The sequence below is a fragment of the Halichoerus grypus genome, chromosome 8, assembly GCF_964656455.1.
Source record: "Halichoerus grypus chromosome 8, mHalGry1.hap1.1, whole genome shotgun sequence".
In the NCBI taxonomy this organism is placed as follows: Eukaryota; Metazoa; Chordata; class Mammalia; order Carnivora; family Phocidae; genus Halichoerus; species Halichoerus grypus.
In genome coordinates this window covers 15851480-15869433 of record NC_135719.1, presented here as the reverse complement: position 1 = coordinate 15869433, position 17954 = coordinate 15851480, and the positions used below count along the sequence as shown (strand labels likewise).

General features: G+C 42.2%; 1 long non-coding RNA gene across 5 annotated transcripts in view; it reads left to right on the top strand.

The window, feature by feature from the left end:
* Positions 1-17954, top strand: part of LOC144382850 (uncharacterized) — a 213114-nt gene that overhangs the window by 69580 nt on the left and 125580 nt on the right. Inside the window, exon 3 of one of the 5 annotated variants that reach the window (XR_013450282.1) lies at positions 4528-4769. The exons of 1 other annotated variant lie outside the window; for it this stretch is intronic. This is a non-coding gene — a long non-coding RNA (uncharacterized LOC144382850). Of the gene's footprint in view, positions 1-4527; positions 4770-4843; positions 4965-17954 lie in introns of those variants that run through there. 3 more of the 5 variants (XR_013450283.1, XR_013450286.1, XR_013450285.1) reach the window with 3 other exon arrangements.

Here is a 17954-nt window from a genome sequence, read left to right as displayed (position 1 = left end):
AGAGGTCCTCAATCAAGAAAAATGGGGGGGGAATGTTCTAGAACTGCTGGACACTATCCCTCTTAGAGAATGTCTGTAACATATAATTACATTCTCCAAGGTGCTGATAGTGGTTTGATTTGGATAGTTGATGGCTTAGGAAGGAGTCCACCAAACAATGCCACAGACTATAAACCACAGCTCCTAAAAACATCAGTTGTACTAAGGAGAACTAATAAACTGTTTTGCTCAATGATCCATCCCGTTTCATGCCAACTCGTTGATCTTTGTAATCAAATACCATTCAGGTTAGTCTGGCCTCAGCTGGAAGCTTAGGAGTAAATTAATATGTCATGGACTGAGTTCTTAACAGTGATGGACTTACGAATACAGACTTCAGCTAGTATCTATTTTCTAAACAGTTTAGAGAGTGATGATGAAATATATAGCAGCTTCCCCCAAAGGGAGGTGTTCTGATAATTCTGGAAACTATGTTAAGAACAACATGGAAGGGGATGAAGATGAAACTATTGGGGATTGGTGGGAAAAATATATACCCCCTATCAATTTAAAGGTTGATGCTTATAGGGTGCAGAAGGGTCTGTTATAGATACTGTGTAGGGAGATTTTTAAAAATAAAGAGTAGACCAGAAACATGTATGCAAGTGAAAAGCACTATATCTAGGAAACTGTGCGGGGAGTGGGGAGAAGGTCGTTATGGACATTGTCCGTTTCAAACCTTTTCCACTATGGACATTGGGTTCAAGAAGGTCAAGCATATAATAGTTCGTCCCTTTCTATTTCCCTTAAAACAAAAAGTCAAGCAGGATCTCAAATCATCTACAATGTCATCTATGTGGTTTATTGGTGTTATTGGAACAACATAAACTGGAACATTGCACGTAGGAGGGATATATTATCAACAACATATCCATAACACCTAGGACTGCCTAAAACCATGAATGCATATTTCCCATTGTCTTTTCTCTTGTCTTGAAACTTCCTTGTTAGAAGTTCACTGAGACTGAGTGCATGCTTTTTCTGAGGCAAGAGGTTATTAAAATGTGCAAAGTAAAAAGATAAGCACTAATCACTCCAACTAAGAAGAAGATGGGGAGCATCCTGAGAACAATTGGAAATGAGTTTGAAAAAGGAAAATATATCATGGTAGATGCCTTTTCCCCCCAGATAACACCTATTTATTTAATTATTTATTTTCAAATATTTTATTTATTTATTTGTCAAAGAGAGAGAGAGCACCAGCAGGGAGAGTGGCAGGCAGAGGAAGAAGTAGGGAGAGGGAGAAGCAGGCTCTCGACTGAACAAGGAGCCTGATGCGGGACTAGATCCCAGGGTCCTGGGATCACCACCGAGCTGGTGGCTTAACTGATTGAGCCATCCAGGTGCTCCAAATTACACCTCTTGATTCAATCCAGTGCTTGGTAGAATGACGGACAATTTTGAACAACTGCAGTGAAGCCTCTGTCTTTAAAAAAAAAACCCTGTGTCATGTAGCTTGTCTTTAATGTGGAACAGGGCAAAATCACTTCCTAGTCTAATTGCCCAATTACAATTTAGTGTAAAGCCCCAAATCTGACAAAGATCACCATTTTGCAGTATCATAGGTTTTGTTAACAGATGAGAAAAATGTCTTTCTCTGGAAAGGGAGGAGTGGTATATTCTCATTTCGTAACATATATTTCCTCATAGAATTTAAGGACTATACTCAACTTATGTATTAAATTCAGTTGGTAAAAATTCATTGATAGTCCATTACTATTGGTGAACTGCAGTGTAGGGACTTCAGGAAATCCTCCTAAACCCCTGCTTGCTGGATACTTCTCTCCCCTCCCTCTTTTCAACTTCATCAAAAGTGATTCATTATAAGCAGACATATTTCTCTTCCAGCTAATCCCAAATGGTTGGAGTAAAGAGCTTGACACCAATTTTAAGCTTTTCTTTTTTTCCTCCCCTAATCATTTATTGTGGAAGAAAAATAGCCCTAAAAAGATGGATTTTTTACTGCATCCTCAATAAATCCTACATGTATTTCTCTTATTCTCTGTCCACTGCAAACATGCCTCTATCAAGATTAATACTAAATTCAGCCCAAGGCTGAGCACTGGATTTGAGCAATGACAAATTCGTCACATTTCCCCACAGATCTTTTACTTTTTCTGCTAAGTTGTGAATTTCAGGCTTGCCCTCAAAATAGACACAGTGGAAAAGCATTCCTATCACTGACTGTAAGTCATTATTTTTGAACCCTGACACATTGATACATCTCAGCTTTTTGATGTGTTATTTGATGTTTCATCCAGCTACTTTTTGAACTTTCTACAAATTTAGATCATTCATAGTTGAAGTCCAATCTTGTGTCTTGAGAGGAGAATAGAGAAGGATATAAGTGTTTTAGGTCAGTTGTCCCCAGATTTTGCATTGTTATCAGTAAAATATATATTTTTTTTTTTTTTTTTTTTTTTTTTAGTAAAATATATTTTTTAAAAATTAGAAGATGAAAATGAGATGCAAACTCAAATGTGTCAAGTACAGACGTGCACTCACATAAAAAAAAAAAATCTCTGCCAGCTACTGTTTCTTCAATTTCAGGATAAAAATCTCAGGATGAAAAACAGTTTTTTAAAATGAATAGTTTGCTTTATGTGAATTTTCTTATTTTGTTGGAGATTTATCATGTATGTACCACTGTCTGCAGCTTTGCTTTTGGGACAATGGCATCAGGCAAAAAAAAAAAAAAAAAAAAAAAAAGAAACTTCTGTCCACACAGTTTTAAAATGGGGATCAGCTGACCCGGCCTGTGGTCTCAGCAATTTTTTTGATAAATAAATAACAATTCTATGGGATTGTCATTTGGGTCAGGAGAATCATTTTCCTTTCAGAAGCTCATGAGTTCATTTATATTGAAAGATCATCATAGAGATCAAATGAGACTGTGAGGCATGTAACTGATTAAAGGGACAGACTTACTAATAAGTATATACCGCTTGACTACGAGCCAGAAATTGGAGATGAAAACGGTTTTCAACTAAATTCTGATCATTGCCATCCAGGGTGCATAGAATTATTCTGGACATTTTAATTTATACATATTTTACTAAGTTAATCATGAACCCAAAACACTGAATCACAGAGAAGCCCATTATAAGAAACGTTCTGCCTCATTCCAGGTACAAAAATCACATTCACCTTTTGGGATTCACACTTTTCTTTTGAAAAGATAATTTTCCTCATTCTTAGAATCCTCACTATGACCTTGATTTTTTTTAAGATTTTATTTATTTGAAAGGGAGAGCATGAGCAGCGGTGAGGAGCAGAGGGAGAGGGAGAGGGAGAAGCAGACTCCTCACTTAGTAGGGAGCCCCAATGTGGGGCTCGATGCCAGGACCCTGAGATCATGACATGAGTTGAAAGCAGATGCTTAACCGACTTAGCCACCCAAGCACCGCATGACCTTGATTTAGAAGGCTATTTTTAGGTGCCGAAGATTTCTTGGAGACTCTCTGTACTATTCTGTACTTGGACTATTTGAGTGAGGCCAAAGGCTGCCCTAAGAAAGTAACCATAACGTGTTGATCACATTTTATTCAAATTAAATGAATTCTGTAAACAGGTCCTAAACGTGAATCGGTGTGGGGGACACCTTCCCTCGTTTTTCATTCTATCTGTTCTGTTTGGAGAGAACAGCTTCCCTTGTTCTATGCCCTTTTATTTGAGAAATTGTCTCAAATTCTTCTCCACTCAGGGATTTGAGTTTTCTTTTTGGGTTTCATTACCTGTGTCTCCGTCACGCCTCAGCATAAAGCCATGTGTGGTCCACTGAGTGGTCAGGCTAGCCCTGGGACACTCTCCCTGATTGTGCTAGTCTAGAAAGACTACAACCCCTCAGGTGCATAACTGGGCATCTACGAAGTCAGAATTTAATCTCCGAGTTTTTTAGAACTAATTTTAATTAATTAGTTAGAATGCATGGGCCTCGTTGGACCTTCTAAACAATGACCAGATATTGTACATGTTAATTTATGGTGGGGATGGAGAGGGATACCTCGAGTGACTCCAGATACTGGAAGGTTATGCAAGTGCATTAAGTGGTGGAAATGCCATGTAATACCATTGGAGGATGGGGGGGTCAGGGCGTATGCATGCCCGTTCCATTTCTAAATGGAATGTTTTAAATATTCCAACTGCTAATTTTTGATCCTGGTTAATTGTGATCTACCCCCCATACACACAGAGAGTCCCTAAATCCCCCCTTTTCCCATTGCACTTAACATTTTGTAATACACTCTATGGTGTCTCTATTTTAGCTGTTTCTTTCTTGAGTCTCCCCTCACCCCTTAGCCATATAATTAAACTACATGAGGGAAGGGATTTTTGCTTGTTTTATTCACTTCTGAATCCCCATTGCCTATGTAAGTGCCAGACATGCAGCATGCATTCAAATATTTACGAATGGAGAGCTTAATTCTCTCCCCCATCACTATACAGATAATCAGCTTTTAACGTGAGATTTCATGTTTGTGTTTTCAGCTTGCAGGGCACTTAGGATCTCATTGGAAAATGTTCAGGTGAGGATCAAGACAGATATGGCCCATATCTGGAAGAGGATTTCCATCTAGCAATGCTGTGATGCAAACAATCATTGTGTTCTTCCCAACTGAGATCTGTTCTCTTCACTGCATGTCAGGCAGACCATATGAACACCAATTAGAGTTTGCAATAGAAAGGAACACTTTTGTCATTCCTGAGCTCAGGCAACTTCAGTATTCCATGTAAGTATACTATATTGCTGTATAACATATTTTAAATTAAGATATTTGGCATTCTCGATGTAACCCACGGCGACCATAGTGGCCAATTCCCCAAAATGCTTGAGACTCACAAGGGTGTCCTATTGACAAAAGATGGAAAACAGATGGAAAAACAGACTTGCAGAAACGGTAAAGTATTTCTCACCAATAGACTCGGTAAGCAGCCTTTGCTGGCTCAGGCACCAGCATCTAGAATATAATGATAAGTCGGCTCCACACACAGCAGGTCCCACAAACTAGGGGTCTTTGGATTCACCTGTACACATATATGTTAATTTGGCCAAAAAAATGTTGGCCTCATTACACTCACGTCGACATGTCAAAAATCTACTGAATTCAAGTCAAAATCTGGGTTACTGGCAGCTCTTGGACAATTAGGAGGCCTGGCAATATTGGGCAGGCATTCCCACAATTCCATTAGTGATAAATCTTGTGCCATTCATCCTGGCCGCGCCACTACTGAATCTTTTTTTTTTTTTTTTTTTCCATTTTATCCTCACAACGATATCGCCTGCTGCCTGGTCTATATTTTTAGAGTGTGATGTTGACTCTATTCTTAATTTCTGCTGAAGTTCCAATTACATGCTTATTAAATTACTTCGGTAGAGCGTGCAACTCTTGATCTCAGGGTTGTGAGTTCGAGCCCCACGCTGGGTGTAGAGATCACTTCAAAATAAAATCTTTAAAAAAAAAATGAACACATATTTAAGGGGTGCCTGGGTGGCTCAGACGGTTAAGCATCTGCCTTCGGCTCAGGTCATGATCCCAGGGTCCTGGGATCGAGCCCCCCGCGTGGGGCTCCTTGCTCAGTTGGGAGCGTGCTTCTCCTTCTCCCTCTGCCCCGCTCCCCTGTTTGTGCGTGTGCTCTCTCTCTCTCAAATAAATAAATCTTTTTTTTTTTAAAAAGAGTAAATCAGGATGTGGTAAGGACAGAATGGTCGAACAAACTATTAATTTACAGCAGCAGGATCCAGGCACCAATTCTATGGACCGGACGGTAGGGTCCCAGAGCCATGTACCTCCTTCACTGAGAAGTTGCCACCACCCCTCTGTGGGAAGGAGGGTATCTCAGCTTGGAATCTGTCGCTCTCCTTTCACTGTTTTGCTCTGATGATTCCTAACTTGGGCCCCACATATTCCACGTCCCATACCGCCGTCTTTGGAGTGCTCCTGCACTTAATCGGGACCGTTGACACTAAACTGTGGCAGAAAGAGAGGGGTCTCTACAAATGCAACAGAAGTTGTATATATTGGTACAGAGATCGCTGCACTCCATTTCCACAGCTCTCGCTGTCTGCGCTGAACTGCCCCTCCTGCAGGAGCTTCTGTCTTCTAGAGTAAAACTTGCAGGATGTGTGATGCAGGTACTTGTCACTCTGGAAAAGCATCTTTTTGCTTTGTGTTCTCCTGGATCTCTTTCTGTGCCACTCTGTGCTGCACCAAGTCATGGAAAAAGCAGTTTCCGGGCTGATGGCAACCCCCCCCGAAATACAAAAATCAAAGATTTTGATAATTTTTATCTCACAAGTAAATTTTTGTCTCCTTCATCCAGATCCCAGAAGATTTTTTGTGTTTTGTTTTTTTGTTTTTTGTTTTTGTTTCAGATCCCATAAGGCTTGGCTGTTCACCTGTATCGGTCTGCTGTGTGTAGGCTGCGCTTAGTGATCCTAAAGAACATAGTGCCATGAGCCCGTTTTTCTATGATCCACGTGGATGTATGAACACGGGCATCCCCAATGCGGTGGTGTGACCCACACATGCCTCGTCTTTCAGAGACCTTCTGAACTCACAAGGGAAATAGATGATTGCTGGGTGGGATGGAACCAGTATGAGCAAAAGGAGAAACAAGCAGTTTATTTTAATTTTTTTTAAAGATTTTATTTATTTGACCGAGAAAGACACAGCGAGAGAGGGAACACCAGGAGGGGGAGAGGGAGAGGGAGAAGCAGGCTTCCCGCCGAGCAGGGAGTCCGATGCGGGGCTCAATCCCAGGACCCTGGGATCATGACCTGAGCCGAAGGCAGACGCTTAACGACTGAGTCACCCAGGCGCCCCAAAACAAGCAGTTTAAAGTTTGGTATTGAGACCTAGAAAACCCAGACTAAAGGTAAGCCAAGGTTTGTCATCACAAGAAGGGGAGAACTACACAGGCAGGAAACAGAACTCAAATGAATTTCAAAGGAGAGAAAGTCACCACTTAACCCAGGCAGATTTTTGACCCAGAGCCTTGCTGTGTAAATGGAATTCTATTTCCCAGGGACCTCTGAAGCCAGGACTGCTCAGAACATTCACTTGCTTTTGCAATTGGAACATTAGAAGTTTACATCAAGATGGCAGGGACTCTTGTACCTTTCTGTAAATTCCTAAGACCCAGGGGATTCATAGGACAGCTAGAGCATATATGAAAACCCACTGAGCCTTTCCTTTTTCCTTCAGCTTAATACTTGTGAGCCCAAACAATCCAGATTTCAAAAACATATTCAAAATTACTATTTCCTTTAGAACATATTCAGGACATAGGCTGAGGTCTTAGGAAATACAGAAATGAGTAAGATGTCACTCGACATGTAAAAGATGTATCTTTAGTGTAAAGCTTTTATTGTTGGTTTGGGAGGAATGGGAAGATATGATAGAAATAAAATGGAATTGGACTCTGAGTAGTCAAAGTCACTAACACTTTGGGTGCCAAGGGAGGGGGGTAAGAGCACGGTGCAGTCCTTACAAATAATTTAATATTTGCCCTGGCCATTGGGGCATAACCCATTGCTTTTTAAGAGGACCACAGGGTTCCTTATCTCTCTGTCTTTGTACTTTGGTGGATCCCCATAAACAAATGTGTATTTATCTTGCAAGCCTCAGCACAAACTCAACCCCAAACCCCTCCTGACTTCTGACTGCTCACTACTGGGTTGAGCACACGTTTTCCCCGGTGCTTAACACTCCTTCCCTGTTCGTCTCCCACCACATGTGCAAGGACAATGGCTACGTCCACTCTCCCTTGGCTGACAGGGTTTAGTACCTGAAACACATGTTCAGTAGTGGTCTGTCCCATTAACGCATGACCCGGTGGCCTTCAATCAGAGAGGACTGGCTTCAGTCTAGGCCTCAGCACTTACAAGTGTGTGACAGCGAATTCTCTCCAACTTATTAAACCTCTGTTTCCTCTCACACAGAAAGAGAACACAGGATCCTTTGTGAGGACAAAATGGAATGACTTGGGCAAAGCACTCAGCCCAATTCATCAAAGTAGAGAGAAAATACAACAAACTTTCTTGGATCTATCAACTAGCTTGGTTGAATTTAGATTATTTTCAAGATCTGTTTTAAAAATCTGTGGTTCCCAAACTGTGTGCCACAGGAAACTCATAGGAATGCCATCGTATGTTTTTAGTTTTCAAGGGACACATGGGGACATTGGACACCTCACAACCATTACTATCAAAATTTTTGGACTCTACTTAATAAAGGGAACCTTTAGACATTTCTTTCAGCTTGGGTAGCATCACAAAAGAATGGAGATAATAAAGGTGCTATGAACCAAGAAAATTGGGAATCTCTGCTTTAGAAATTTTTTTTTTAAATAAAACATTACAATTGTAGCTATAGCCTCTGTGGGTTTGTACCTCTCTCTTCCCATTTAAAGGAACTACAAATCTGAAATTTGAAAATTGACACTTTCTTTTTTTAAAAAGATTTTATTTATCCATTTGAGAGAGAGAGAGAGAGTGCGAGCACACACAAGCGGGGGGAGAGGCAGAGGGAGAGAGAGAAGCAGACTCGCCGCTGAGCAGGGAGCCCAACACAGGGCTCCATTGATCCGAGGATCCTGAGATCATTATTTGAACTGAAGGCAGAAGCTTAACTGACTGAGCCACGATAACTGACACTTTTATTAATATTTTTATGTTTTCATTGTACATTTTCTTCCATGTGCATAAATCATATTATTTTTGTATGTTTGGCGCTTGACATAAATAGTGTCAGGTACATTATCTTTCCTGAACTTGCTTTTTTTCTACCATGCACTGATACACACTCTCTTAATTGGTATTACTTTATAATAAATATGAATATCTGGTAGGGTGAGTCTCTCTACCTTGTTCTAATTCAGAATTATGTGGGGTTTTTTTTGTTTGTTTGTTTTCAGGGGTTCTTTTTTGCCTTATGCTTCCCATATACATTGTAGAATGAGCATTTTGAGTTCTACCAAAAACCGATTGGATTTTGATTAGAATTGCATGAAATTTATATACTAATTTGAAAATAATTGGCATCTTTATGAAAGCATGTCTTCCAATCCAAGAGCTTGCTTAATCCTTTACTCTGCATCATTCAATAAAATCTGTTTTTCCTCCATAGAAACTAGCTCATCATTTTTTAGAGCTGTTTCTACCTTTTCCTACTGCACTGGACTCATCTTTGCCTTGTTCCTGACTTGCAAAATAATGGCTCTACATTTCACTATTAAACATAAAGTAGTTTGTAGTGTTGAATGAGATAATATTTATAAGTTAAGGTTTAGCTTTCTATGCTTTGTGTGTGCATATGTGTATATGCAAATCTTAGATGGATACTGGATTTTAATAAATTCTTGTTTTATGTCCATTTGGGTACTTTAGAAAGTTCTTATCCTTTAAATTAGTTTGTGTGATGAATTGCATTTATCGTTTTTTCTCGTCTTAAATCATCCAGGAAGTCTCATGATAAATCAACCTTGTTCATAATGGTTTTAAAAATAATCAAGTGGTAACTTCTGTTTGCTAATATTTATTCAGGATTTTTGAGTTTACTTTCATGAGAGAGATTGCATAATACATTTTGTGCTCTTCTTTTTCAGTCTGGTGTCAAAGTCATTATTAACTTCAGAAAGGGAGTTAAGGAGGCTCACTTCATTTCTTCTACTTTCTGAAATATGATGTATAAATGCGGATAATGTATTTCTTCATTTTTGCAAAAATTAGCTCCTAAGACATCTGACCCGAGTCAATTCAGGAAATAGACTGTCATTTACTGATTCTAAAAAAATATTGTAATGGTTAAACATCAATTCTGGTTTCTGGTTCTTCTTGAAATACAATTTCTGTTAAGTTACTTGCGCAATTAGAAAATTAGATAAATATAATCAGAACTAAATAATTTCTAGAAAATGATCCATATATCTCTGTTTTTAATTAGTTGGTGTAAATTCATTCATGATTTCCTCTTACCATTATCTACACTGTATCTCTAATCGTGACCCTTTTAGTTCCTAATATTTATTAATGCCTTTTCTTTCTTTTCTTGCTCAACCACATCAGAATTTTCCATTTTATTAATTAAAGCAAAGGAAGCATTTTCCTTTTTTTTGAGTGATTTTCTTTGTGTTCTATTTTATTAACTTGTGCTTATGTATTTTTTCTTCCTTCTGACCTCTTCGGGTACCGTATCCTTATTAAGAATTTTCTTGGAGATGGACACTTAGTTCATTTAACCTTCTTTCCCAATATAAAGATTTAAGGCTCTAGCTTTAGGGACATTCCCACAACTTTTCCCAGGATCCTGAGATCATGACCCGAGCCAAAACCAAGAGTCAGAGGGTTAACCAACTGAACCACCCAGGAGCCCCCCCGCCCCGCCCACAAATTTTGATATGAGGTATTCTTACTATTGTCCAATTCTCAAGAATTGCTTAATTTCCATGATGGATTCTTTGGCCCATGAGTTATTTAGATGTGTTTCATGTTCCCATGTGAATGGGTTCTTCTGTTATTATGCTCCCATTCTCTAACTTAATTGTTATCAGACCTCTGGGTCTGTATAATATTAAAGCTAAATTAACTGCTACAATGTGCTTTCTGGCCTAATACATGTGCTTAAAAGAAATGCTGCCTCTTCACATCTTAGGTTATTTTTTCTCAAATGGTTTGTGCATTCTCGTCTTGTTGGTTTTAAGATCTCCTTATACAGTTTAGATGATAACACTCTGTGCTATCTGGGTTGCAAACATATTTTTTAAAATTTATAATTTTCTATTGACTTTACTGAAGTCATCTTTTACCATGCTATTTATAGAGTGAAATTTGCTTATCTTTTTTTTAATGCTTTGTAGGATTCCACATTGCCTGAGGACCCCATCACTTTAAATGCATATAGACTCCTATCTGTTCTTGTAGGATTTTTATACATTTCTTTCAGAGAAAGATCCAGGGCTGAGGAATAAATTCATGTAAGTTTATTTATTAAAAGACCTTTTATGAAAAATGCAAACATAAACACAAAATTTGATACAAAAGTATTTGTCCAAAGTGTGAAAAGAATTCACAACAGAAAAAAAATTTAATATGTTGACAGATATCTCAACTATGCCCCTAATCCAGAAAGATGGCATAATATTTTTTATGAAATGACCGCTTAATACATGTCTGTAGTAGTGTTTTTATTTTCCTACATTTTTTGGCTTCATATTCTTTGATCACCTCACTATATAATTGCAATTGTATATTTTCCATAGAGAAAATAACAAGAAAAGTTAGCCTTTCCTTTAGTAGACTTGATCAAAAATTGTTTTGTTCTTGATAATTGGGATGTATCACACATATGAATTCAGACACCAACACATTCATTATAAAACCTTTCAAATAGGAAATCTGAAAAACAACACTTCACTCAATTCCCAAAAAGAAAAAATCCATGATGCCTTTGTATTGGTATAACACTGCATTCTGGAGTTGATTCTTGAGAGGGGAGAGCTTCCATTTTGACTAAATACCAATGAGAATTCCATCTTCTATCATCAATTGTATATATTTGATCATTGGAAGGCTTTCCACACATTGATTTCTGGCCCTGTACTCTCCAAACCTTGTTCTCCCCCACTACACCTGTTCTCCAGGTGCCGGGCGCAGTAGGACATGGTCATAATGTGGCGTGAGCTGAGGTTCTGTGTCTTGGTGAGAGAATGCTGAGTGGGGCGCTGTGATGGGTCAGAGAATGCTGAGTGGGTCAGTGCTAGCACCCTGGACGCTGATCTACACTGCAACACTTATCCATAACTTAACGCAAAATGATCGCCAACCACAGGCATCTACCCCACCAGGCCAAAACTAAATGCATCCCTTATTCAATCTCCCCTCTGCCAGATCCCATAGGCTCTGTATTTTTTCCAGTGCCATCTGATGACAGAGATGTAGGAAGGGAAGAATGGAAAGTGGGATAACTGACTCATCCCAGTTTGCCCTGGAGTTGGCCGATATTAGCACTGAAAGTCCCATGTCCCGGGATCTCTCAGTCCTGGGCCCACAAGGAAAGCCTATTGCTCTAGGGGAGAAGAGACAGCGGTCTTAGCTATTGCTGCTTAAAATAATTTTGTTTTGGGGCACCTGGGTGGCTCAGTCCTTTGGGCGTCTGCCTTCGTTCAGGTCATGATCCCAGGGTCCTGGGATTGAGGCCCACCTCCGGCTCTCTGCTCAGTGGGGAGTCTGCTTCTCCCTCTCCTTCTGCCTGCTACTCTTTCTCTGTCTCTGTCAGATAAGTAAATGAAATCTTAAAAATAAATAAGTTAAATAAAGTAACTTTGTTTTCCAAATTTTTGAGAACTTTGAGCCCATGGACACGGGCCTCTGCACTTCTGTACGGAGTACCGGGCATCTCCGTATCTGGGAGCACTAAGCATCTCAGTATCTGGGAGCATCGAGCATCTCCATATCTGTGAGCACCAGGCATCTCCATATCTGGAAGCATTGAGCATCTCCATATCTGGGAGCACCGGGCATCTCCTTATCTGGGAGCACTGGGCATCTCCATATCGGGGAGCACCGGGCATCTCCATATCTGGGGCATCAGAAGCGACCCAGGCCAGTGAGAGGCTTTAGTTCAAGTCAGGGGCTAGAGATGAAGTTCTGGTAGCTTTCCAGTAAATTTGCTGAGTAGATCATTTAAGTCCTGAATCTATCTTTAATTTAAGTCTTTATCTGAAATTCATTGTCTACTTGCGTTCTTGACGTTTTCCCTAGTCTTCCTCCCTCTGGCCATAGTGCTCCTTGAGTGCTTTGTTATGTTTCTATGCCAACGTTCTGTGACTCAGGTACCACTTTTGGAGTCCCCATTTGTCAAAGAGGGGATGACGCAGTCTCCCGCTGGGGCTAGGAGAGTAGAAGCGGAGCGGTGTCCACCTCCCGCTGGGGCTCCCGGAGTGAGCTATGCCTCTGCTCCTGGAAGTCCCAGGCTTTGAAGCACAGAGCCACTGCCCCACTCAGCACGGCCGGGCATCTCCATATCGGGGAGCCGCGTGCATCTCCATATCAGGGAGCACCGGGCATCTCCGTATCTGGGAGCATCGAACATCTCCGTATCTGGGAGCACCAGGCATCTCCATATCTGGGAGCAGCAGACATCTCCATATCTGGGAGCACCGAACATCTCCATATCTGGGAGCACCGGGCATCTCCATATTGGGGATGACCGAGCATCTCCATATCGGGGAGTACCGGGCATCTCCGTATCTGGGAGCACTAAGCATCTCAGTATCTGGGAGCATCGAGCATCTCCATATCTGTGAGCACCAGGCATCTCCATATCTGGAAGCATTGAGCATCACCATATCTGGGAGCACCGGGCATCTCCTTATCTGGGAGCACTGGGCATCTCCATATCGGGGAGCACCGGGCATCTCCATATCTGGGAGCACTAAGCATCTCAGTATCTGGGAGCATCGAGCATTTCCATATCTGGGAGCAGCAGGCATCTCCATACCGGGAGCACTGGGCATCTCCGTATCTGGGAGCACCGAGCATCTCCGTATCTGGGAGCACCAAGCATCTCCGTGTCTGGGAGCATTGAGCATCTCCATATCTGGGAGCACCAGGCATCTCCATACCTGGGAGCACCAGGCATCTCCATTTGGGGAGCACCGGGCATCTCCATATCGGGGAGCACCGGGCATCTCCGTACCTGGGAGCACCAGGCATCTCTGTACCTGGGAGCACCAGGCATCTCTGTACCTGGGAGCATCGGGCATCTCCGTATCTGGGAGCACCGGGAATCTCCGTATCTGGGAAAACCGAGCATCTCCGTATCTGGGAACACCGAGCATCTCCATATCTGGGAGCACTGGGCATCTCCATATCGGAGAGCACGGGGCATCTCTGTATCTGGGAGCATCGAGCATCTCCATATCTGGGAGCACCAGGCATCTCCATATCAGGGAGCACCGGGCATCTCCATACCTCGGAGCACCGGGCATCTCCGTATCTGGGAGCATCAGGCATCTCCATATCCGGGAGCATCAGGCATCTCCCTATCAGGGAGCACCAGGCATGTCCATATCTGCGAGCACCGGGCATCTCCGTATCTGGGAGCATTGAGCATCTCCGTATCTGGGAGCATTGAGCATCTCCGTATCTGGGAGCATTGAGCATTTCCATATCTGGGAGCACCGGGCATCTCTGTATCTGGGAGCATCGGGCATCTCCGTATCCGGGAGCATCAGGCATCTCCATATCCAGGAGCACAGCCCCTCCGGTCCCCCACCCATGCTGCGCAAGCGGCCCCAGATCTCAGCACATCTTATTCCAAAGATCTGCCACTCTGCTCATCTTTACTACAGAAATCTCTGAGGCTCCTTTCCAGGATCTTACAGAGTCCGTGAAAAAAGAAGGCTCAGAGCAATTTGGTTTGGGTCTGATTTTCTGCTGTAAGTCTGGTGAAAAGCCTCAGCTGTGCCTAACTGTGGCCTTTTGCCCTGGGCGCGTGTGTGTATGTGTGTCCACAGACTTCTACACGTACGTGTGTACATATACAGTTGGCCCTTGAATAACACAGGATTTAGGGGTGCTGACACCTGCACAAAAATCCCCGTACAGGGGCGCCTTGGGGGGAAGGGTAGAGTTGGTCGAGCAATGGGCTCTTGGTTTGGCTCAGATCATGAGCTCATGGTCCTGGGGGTGGTTTCTACTTGAGGTCGGGAATGTGGTGAGGCGGGGCGCTCTCCAGGAAAAAACAAAACAAAACCCACAGGTGGATGTCACATCAACCTGGATTCAAACTTTATCACATACCTGCAAGATTCTTAATCCATCAGGGACCCCAAGGTATCAACTGAGCTTACAAGCTATGTAGGAGAGCTGTGAAGATAAAAGTGAACAATGGCTAGGAATAGGGACAGAGGGACAGCGGGAGGGGGACCCAGGCAGGAGGAGTATTTCAAGATTCCCATCTAGGGGTTCCTGGGTGGTTCAGTCAGTTAAGTGTTTGGCTCTTGGTTTCAGCTCATGACCCTGGAATCAAGCCCCATGTCAGGCTCTGAGCTCAGCAGGGAGTCTACTTGAGGTTCTCTCCCTCTGCCTCTCTCCCTGCTTGTTCTCTCTTGCACTCTCTCGCTCTGTCTCTCTAAAACAAACAAATCAACCTTTAAAAAAAATCTCCATTTCTCCCCCTTCAGCTCCTCCTCCCAACGCAACCCCCAGAAATGCAATGGTTTTACCAAGAAGAGAGAGTACAGGGCGGGCACCATGAAAAGCTTTGATTTCTTCCCCTTTTCTTGCTGCTTCCCTCTCCTTGGGACTTGTGCTAAGAACTTGGACTGTACAATTTCATATCATTTAAGAAAGAAGGGATATTAGGGGGCTGAAGGGGCAGCCGCTTGGCAAACATGAAAGCCTGCTCCAAGACATCTTTATAAGCTCTATCCCCATCGGGGTGCTCCTCAGAGCTGCCTCCCTGCAGAGCTAACTGAGGCTTCAAGACCCAGCTGCTTACGCCCTGCCCTTCAACACGGGGCTTTCTTTTATCCTGTGATTGCTAGGGAGAGCTACAAACGGAATCCAGCGGGCAGCGATAGATAGCATTACCTGTTTTCCTTGTCATTTTTCGGTTTCATTTAGGTTCGACTGCCTTAAGCACTGGAAAAGCTTTACTTAGAAGGCTGGGCTCTGCACTTCCAGGTTGATCAAAATAAAGCAGAAGCCGAGCTGCCTAGTTTTAAGGGCACAAAGGAAAACACAGTTTGGTGATGGGAGGTTTTGAATTACAGTGGGCAAAGATAGTGGCTTCTGCTTAAGACTTAATTACTGAGTGCTTTAATAGGCTAGGTGGGAGCCATTCAAGGACTTTATATAGAGTATCACTTAACTCTGACAAAACCATAGAAGATACATAGGATGAAGATACACAGCATGAAGAAATTGAGACTCAGATAATTAACTTGCCAAAAATCAAGTAACTAGTAAATAATGGAGATCCAGAATATAAGAAAGAAGGGGTATTAGAGATTCAAGGTGACAGTAGATCTTTCACGTTCCAAAAGTCATGCCTTATCCATCAGGCCGCGCCTCTGATGTACGCAAAATAAATATTGCCATATTTCTCCAAGTATAAGATGGTATCAATTGTAAGATGCTCCTTTGTGTATCACAGTGGGGAAAACAGTCTGTGGATTAAACTGACGATTAATTCCAAGACATGCTTGGACTTCAGAGATGTAAAAACAGAGAAGAAAAAAGTACCTTTTAATATTCATGAAGAATGATCCTTGAAAAGTCAGCCAGTCTGAAATGTAAGGAACAGAATAGTTACCTGCTGGCCCAGCTTGAGGGCAGCCTGATGGCAGCCCAGGCGTATTCTGGTGACATCTTGCTTTCTCCAAAGCTCAGCATAAAATTCCGGCGGTGATTCAGGACTTTACCTGCAGGTGGCAGTGCAGGCCACCGGATATGGCCTTTGGCCTCCTAGGGCGGGGTTTCAGGGGAGGAGCAGAAGGGGGCAGGTGAAAAACCTGTTTCCACAGCTTCCATTTTTATTCACCCTTCTGTGCTGTTCCAAACCTCGGAGTCTTTTCTGTTCCCTTTTTCTCCTGTCTGGTCTCTTCTTTCTCCGCATTAACTCTTTTTCTACCCATATTTCCAAAGTCCAAAGAGGTAGGCTTGCAATGAAAATGAATGTATCCTTCTTTTCCCCCCGCAAAATCAGATCAGAAATGTGGGAGTTAGCTAACGAGAAGGAAGCTGGTGTCTTAGTTTCCTGTTATTCTGTGATGTTTGGGTGTCTTGATTGTATATGTCTGGAGCATATCCTAGATATAACCTCAAGATAGAGATTATTCCAGGGGCGCCTGGGTGGCTCGGTGGGTTCAGCATCCGACTCTTGGTTTCAGCTCAGATCATGATCTCAGTCTGGGATCGAGCCCTGCATCTGAGCTTGTCCCTCTCCCTCCTCCTCCCCACGTGCTCTCTCTCTCAATCTAAAATAAATAAATAAATAAATAAATAAATAAATAAATAAATAAATAAATAAAATCTTTTAAAAATGATAGAGATTTTTCTATCTAAAGAACATTTCTCAGGTAGGTCTCCCTTCTCTCGATGTAGCCAGTGATCAAACCCAGTTGTATCACTCTTCTCCCAGAATCTTGAAACACTTCCCTGATTCTAGACAACTTCTCCCAGCTCCTTGCATACCACCTAACCAGGCTCCAGCTCCCTGAGAACACCTGTGAACACATCCTGTGTCCACTCCCAGTCCCAGACCTCTCCCCAAAATCTTCTTCCCCTCAGTCTCTGCCCATAAAAAAAGCTCATTCTTCAAAACTAAGTTCAGAGTTCCTTAATGAAGTCTTTGCTCACTTAAACCTCATTGCCCTCCACCTATAGCTTTTTTTTTTTTTTAAGATTTTATTTATTTATTTGACAGAGAGAGAGAACAAAGGCAGAGGGAGAAGCCCCAACATGGGGCTTGATCCCAGGACCCCGGATCATGATGGGAGCCGAAGGCAGTTGCTTAACCAACTGAGCCACCCAGGTGCCCCCACTTACAGCTCTTAACAGCTCTCTGTAAATATGTTCATTGTATGCCAGTCACCTCATGAGTTATCAATGTGGCAGTCTTCCTCTGTCCGTCCGATTTATATCCATATCCCTAGCACCTCGCACAGAGCTCAGGTTATAGTAGATACTCGACTGATATTTATTGAATGAATGAATAATTGAATGATTCTTTTCTAAAATATACCAGAACGGACAGGGAAATTATTTTTAACATTTTGCACATTAAAAGCTTTTAAAACTCCTGACATCCAGACTCCACCCAGAACCAGTGAAATCAGAACTTCTCAACTGATGTTTGGGTTGAGCCCAGGCATGGGTATTTTGTAAAGCTCCCCAGGTGATCTCAAGG